Source organism: Asparagus officinalis, chromosome 4 (genome assembly GCF_001876935.1).
Source record: "Asparagus officinalis chromosome 4, Aspof.V1, whole genome shotgun sequence".
Classification (NCBI taxonomy): Eukaryota; Viridiplantae; Streptophyta; class Magnoliopsida; order Asparagales; family Asparagaceae; genus Asparagus; species Asparagus officinalis.
Window position 1 is genome coordinate 125120901 of NC_033797.1, and position 6811 is coordinate 125127711.

Sequence of the window (6811 nt, forward strand, 5' to 3'; positions counted from 1 at the left end):
CTCTGGCACCTAAGGAGGAAGCTGCAGATTAGTCTGTTCTTAGAATCTGAGGAGAAAAACCTGCTTGAGAACTAATCTTTAAGAGGGTTTATTCCTAAAACCCACAAAGCTAATGATTGTTTCATTTTGATTTTTATGATAAAAAATTTGATAAGGATTGTAAAGGTAAGATAGACTTTGGTCGAGCAAGTTAAGGTATTTAGATGAGCTTGTAAATAAGTTTTTTAAAAGTTGAGAAATCCCAAAGTTCTTAAATAAGATTTTCTAAAATGTCTAGCTTAGGCTCGGTTTGATAGAGGGTTCTAGAAGGGGAGGCGATGGGGGTGCAATGAGGTAGAGGATGGTCATCCTTTTTAGTGTTTGATTGGAGGGAGAGTGATAGCAAGTTAACCCCTTTTGCAGTTCATTTTCTTTTTCTCTTATGTCCTTTTAATTTGAGAGATTCTTTTTCTCTAACTTTTTAGTTGATTTTTACATTGCCTTTCCTCTTACTAGACTTCACATCATCTCCCTAAAATATACTCTATTAATATTGCAAGGATACTGTGGAATATCTGGGTGTTAAGAAATTAAATAAAGTAAACTCAGAAACCATAGAAATGTTGGTTGAAAAGGATATTGTAAGGATGATATGACTGTTAGAATATAAAACTATAACTTTTATCCCTCACCACAACTTCAGAGTTTTGGTGTAATGGTTAGAAACTTTAAGATGCTATCAAAACAACTCATTTTCAAATCTCATAGACCATGAGTTTAAAAATGAATTTTCTAAAAATTAACATCACTACATGAGTCCAAGTTTCGGCCCATAAAAAAGGCATTCAACCTCAACCATCACCACAACTTTGGAGTTTTAATAGTTAGGGACTTTGACATTGGTCAGGTAGTGGATACGCTTAGGGTTGTACATGGCTTGAAGATAAATTTGTTTACCGAGACAAATCTCCAGGCTGCTCTTATGATGCTTGGAAGATTATTTTTCTTGAACTAAAATCATTTACCTTTCTTTAGTGTCTGTTTGGATAGATTGGTAGAGAGGACAATGGAAGATAGGGGAACCCATTTATTTTGTTTGGGAAGTTTTCAAGAGGGAAAGTGTTTCCCTTCGTTATCCTAGATTCTCATACAATCAATAGACTTTGTTCCCTTCTAAATCTGGCTGGAATTTAGGAAATGGTAGTTTCCTTACCTTCCTTTTTTTTACATCCAATATTTTCTCTTAACTTCTCCCACTCCAAATGAAATCCAAACATGCCTTTAGTGTTTAGTTTGGTTGTTGAGATTAAGTGAATATTGGTGATTTTGTCAGGTACACTAGAGTTAAAATTTAACTAGAGAGGTTTCATATGAAAGGGCATGATAAAAAATTTAACTAGAGAGGTTTCATATGAAAGGGCATGATATATAGCCTGTAATTTTTTATTAGGGTATACACTAAAGCAAAACCAAAAAGCCTTAAACTCATGAGAGGATGCCACATTAGATTACTCCTTCACAAAATATTTTGACACGTGTCCTCCTCTTTGAACCATCCATCTAATAATTAAGATCCTCCACAAAATTCACTACTATGTGGCATTATCATCTAACCGCTCACTGAAATCTAAATATCTCTACGATTGACATATGTCATTTGAGAACAGAAGAAATCATGTAAAATATTCTAATCATCATAAAAACCCATAAATCAAGCTAATCACTAGATTTTTTTATTGTCAAATAATTATTTTTGTAACTAATTAGATAATCCAAACAATGTCAATCAAATAATAATGTAGATAACATTATCATTCACATAACTAATCTTACTTGGGAAATATTTAATTTTATTTTTTGAAAATATCAAATATTTGAATCTAAATGAGATAGGAAAACCATTGTAAACATGTAAAATTTTAAAATTATAACTAATTGACAACTCATCATTTTAATTTGAAAAATATATAATTATAGATAATAGATAACTATATTTGAATTAGTATGATGAGAATTAATCCTTATTTATTTGTGATAAATATTTTTTTAATTTTTTTATATTATTTTTTTAGTTTTCTTTTTTCTATAAAAAATTTTACGTTTTAATGGTAATTGGGTTTTAGTATTTAGTAGGCAAGAATCATTTGGAAATCTCATGTATGTATTGAAATTCTTTAGTTTTCTATGTTTATTCTTGATTTTCTTAATTAGGATTTAATTTTCCACTTGGAAATTAGAAAGCTCTCAAACATTTAAAAGAACTACAATTTAATCCTCACTTTGTTTAATTTGATTATTCGTGAATGGATAGAGACTTGTGATCTTAACATTATTGTACAAAAAAATAGTTGCCCTAAATTTTCTCCCATTTTTCTGTAATTTACTATAATATTTATTTGATAAATATTCTTCATGCATTGTTAATTGTTAATTTCTATTAGGAAAGCTTTAGTGAACTAACAAAATATCATTGAATTTATTCATTTGATAAGATGGTGTCTTTAAATTTGTTGGTTGAAATAAGATATAAGAGGAATAATTTTTATTTTTATCTTATTTAAAATATTTTGTGTTATTTAGCAAAAAATTTTCAATATTATTCTGTAACAAAATATTATTAATTTAGTTTTTTATAAGGATACTTAATATAACTGAGTATAATATTTTTGGTTTATTTGATAATCTAAAATATTTGAATTTATTTGATTTCTAAATTTGTATCTTCGAACATGACTAAAAGATATCAAATTCCTTAGGAAATAAAATTTTACGTCTATTTGATGACAAATAACTTTGGGTCTATTATGATATGTTGATGACTCTATATTAAAACTTTACTATATTTTTGTCTTTTTCAATGTGATTTATAATTTTTTTTTTATTTTTACTTTTAAGGAAATAAATATTAATTTTTTAGTAATAATATATTGTTGATTTATTTTTGAAATATTAAGATATATTGAGAAATGATTATTTATAAAAAATAACTCTTATTAATTTAGTAGTAAGTTTGACAAAAATGGTATAATGTTAATATAAACAATAAAATATATTTCTTATATAAAGAAATCTCAAAAATATATATCAACAATTTAAAGGAACTTTCTAATTATTTGGTGTTATTTCCAAATCATGATTTTTAAATGTATAAAATTTGGTAACAATATTAGCTAACAAAATTTTTATCGAATTATTGAGCTTTGTCTATACAATACTATCAATATATCAAAATGACATTCATACAAAGATAAGTTAGGTATTAAAAGACATAAATGTGTTCCTTAGATTATTTTTAAATTCGAGGTATCTAAACAAGGAGGTATGAGATGGAATTGGAAGGGGCTAAAATAGCATGCGAGAGGTTTAATACAATGAAACATGGAGTTATGACCGTGCTTAACACGTTATAAAATACTAGTCTTCTTCTGAAGAGAAAATATTGTGGGATGTAACATATTGAGAGCATTCCAAAAACTTAATGGATGTAGATGGTAAGACAACAAATGGGATTAATAATCTTGTGGAATAATTCTAGTTCTTAAAGAACTTATTAATTTAAGAGTATAGGACTTGTAACTCCATCTTGTGTTATTATATATTATATTTTGATTGGGGGAAAGAGGGGAGGATTATGAAGATAATGAGGTTTTTCTTTTTTCTTTCTTCTTTTCTCTTAAATTTGTAACCAACTGAATGATCGACTTCAGTTAATAAAGCTTAGGGCTCATTTGGAATGAGGCTAAAATAATCAGGGTTAAATTTTAACATGGTATGTATTACTCTAGAAAAATTAGCAAGGAAAACATTCTTTGGTAGAAACTTTCCACAAGGATAAACTTTAATCTCAAATGGACCTCTTCCATTCTCAAACCAAAATATTCTAAAACAATTTACATAAATACCCTCAAATTCACAACATACAAATAACATTAAAGTTTCAAACTTTATAAATAGCCTCTAAAATTTTTTGGGATTTATAGAAAACATTCTAAAACTTTAAAAAACAACAAAAAAAGATCCAAAAGGTCAAAATTTACAAAAAAAGCCTAAATTTTTTAAATCAAAAATAGCACACAGAAAATCTAAGAATCAAAATTAGCTCCCTAAAAATTTTGAACTTTGTAAAAAATACCTTAAAACTTTTCAAAAGTTGTGAAAAACACCATAAAAATTCAAAACTTATAGAAAAATCTAAAAATTTCTAACCTACATATAGAAAATTTAAATATAGGATTACAAACATCCACTTAAAAAATTTAGAATTTGCAGAAAATACCCTAAAACTTTCAAAGGTTACAAAACCTTCTAAATCTAAAATTTTCAAGAAATATCATGGGAATTTTGATCCTACAACCAGCACACTTGAAAGTCAAGAAATTACAAGTAGCCCATAAAAATTTTTGACTTCGCATGAAAACACCCTAAATTAAAAAATTACTAAAAACACCCTAAAAAATTAGAATTATAGAAAATACCTCTCTGTAATTTTGTTATATTTTTAGGATGTTTCTTGTAAATGTCAAAATTTTCAAGTTGCTTTCACAACTTTTAAAATTTTTAGGGTGTTTAATGCAAATTCCAAAATTTTCAAAGGTTATATGTAATCCTAGATTTTCAAATTACTATTTGCTGCTAAAATATTTTAGGGATTTTTTAGCAATTTTTTTATAACTTTTGAAATTTTTAGATGTCTTTGCAAATCAAAATTTTGCAGGGGAAGTTTGTAATTCTTAAATTTTTCTAAGTTTATTGTTCTATGTTTGAAATTTTCATTTGCTTATAAATTTTGAATTTTTATGGTTTTTTTGCAAAAATTTTAAAGTTTTAGGGTATTTTTAGCAAATTCCAATACTTTTGGGGTTGTTTCGTATTACTTTGACTTTCATTATAATGTTTTAGATTCTAAATTTTAGTTTGTTATTTTTAAATTTAGTTTTCGAGGGTTTGCTTGTGATTTTCAAAATTTCAAGGGGCTTCTTGTAAGGTTTGAAATTTGCAGTCTTATTTGTATATTTTGAATTTTTAGGGTGTTTTTACAATTTTTGAAAATTTTGAGGTTTTTCTGTTGTTTTGGTGTTGTTGGGTTGTTTGTAATTTTCTATTTTATAAGTGGATATATGTAATTTTTTATTTTAGGGGTTGTTTGATAAGTTTTGAAACTTTTTTAAGTTATTTATAATTGCACATGGTTCAATGAATAAAGCCTAAACTTTTCCTCACTTTTTATCTTGCTCCTTTGCTTAGTTAAAGTTTATCCTCATATGTGGTTAAACTTTTAACCTTGATAAAATTTTAACATAATAATAAGTATGATTAAAGTTAAGAAAACATTTACCAAGATAAAGTTTAATTCTCTTTATTCTTGTACTAAACAAGCCCTTGGGATTATTTGAGAGCTAGAATTAGGGATTGATTTGGTGAATTCACTCACGTTGGATCACTCTCTGTAGCTTCAATATGCACTATGCAAGATAAATAAATATTTCAAACACCACACAAAAAGCAAGAGACAAATATCATTTAGTTTCTCCCAAACGATTACAAAAGGATGACAGTGTGAAGCAAGCATAACTGAAAGCATCTTACCTCGTTACTAATAACTATGTACATAAACAATATGATCGAAGGAAAATACCCCAATATTATTTACGTACATAGATATCAGTATGAATCATATAAGTTATGCACTTAGTTATCAACATGAGACAACAATAATTGATGCTTCCTATTTTATTAAATTGCTTCACATTTTTTGTTAAGTCTTGGGCTCATGAATTGGGCCAGAGCACGTTTAACTGCACAGTTATTTGCCTAATCTATTGTAAAAAATGAGTATTGCATCTCAAGGGTGTTGATAATAGCATTAGTAGTGGGTTTTTAGTCCCACATTGGTTGTGAGAACACATCTCACTCTCCTCTACTTGTATAAATATATGTCCACACTCAATATTCAACTTAAGAGAAATTTACCCAAGACTCTCTCTCTTTTACTTTAACATGGTATCATAGCTAGGGTTATTAGATGCTTCTCTGTTTGTTCGCACTACATCGCGTGCCAGAGTTTTATTACTCATCTATGTAGATGATATGATCATTACAGGTGATGATGTGGCTGGTATATAGTACGCAAAATCTCAGTTGCAACAACAGTTCCACATGAATGATCTTGGATCTCTTTTTTCTTGGTCTAGAAATTTCTCATGACCTGCGGGGTATACTACTGTCTCAATAGAAGTATCTCTCGGATATTCTAGATCGAACTGAGCTAACTGATGATGCAACTGTCGATACTCCACTCTAACAGAATATCAAACTTTGCTCTACTGATGGTGAGTCTCTATCTGATCCTACCCGATATCGATATCTTGTTGGCCAGTTGGTCTATCTGTGTATCTCTCGACTAGATATCTCTCATGCTGTTAGCATTGTCAATCAATTTGTTAGTGCCCCACGTTATGTACACTATACTGCCTTATTACGGATTCTTCGGTATCTCCGGGGTACTAGCACTCGCTCTCTTCTGTTTCCTGCTATATCCAAGTTAGAGATTTGTCCATATTCTGATGCTAATTGGGCTGGTGATCCCACTACCAGAAAGTCTACCACATGCTATTGTATATTTATTGGTGATTCCTTAATTTCCTGGCGGAGTAAGAAACAAGATGTTGTTGCTCTTTCCAGCACCGATGCAGAGTATAGTGCAATGTCCATAACAGCTAAAGAGATTATTCATCTTAGTCGTCTTCTCAGTGATTTCGGTATTTCCGTTTTGACTCCCACTCCTCTATACTGTAATAATAAGAGTGACATCCAGATTGCTAATAACTATTAT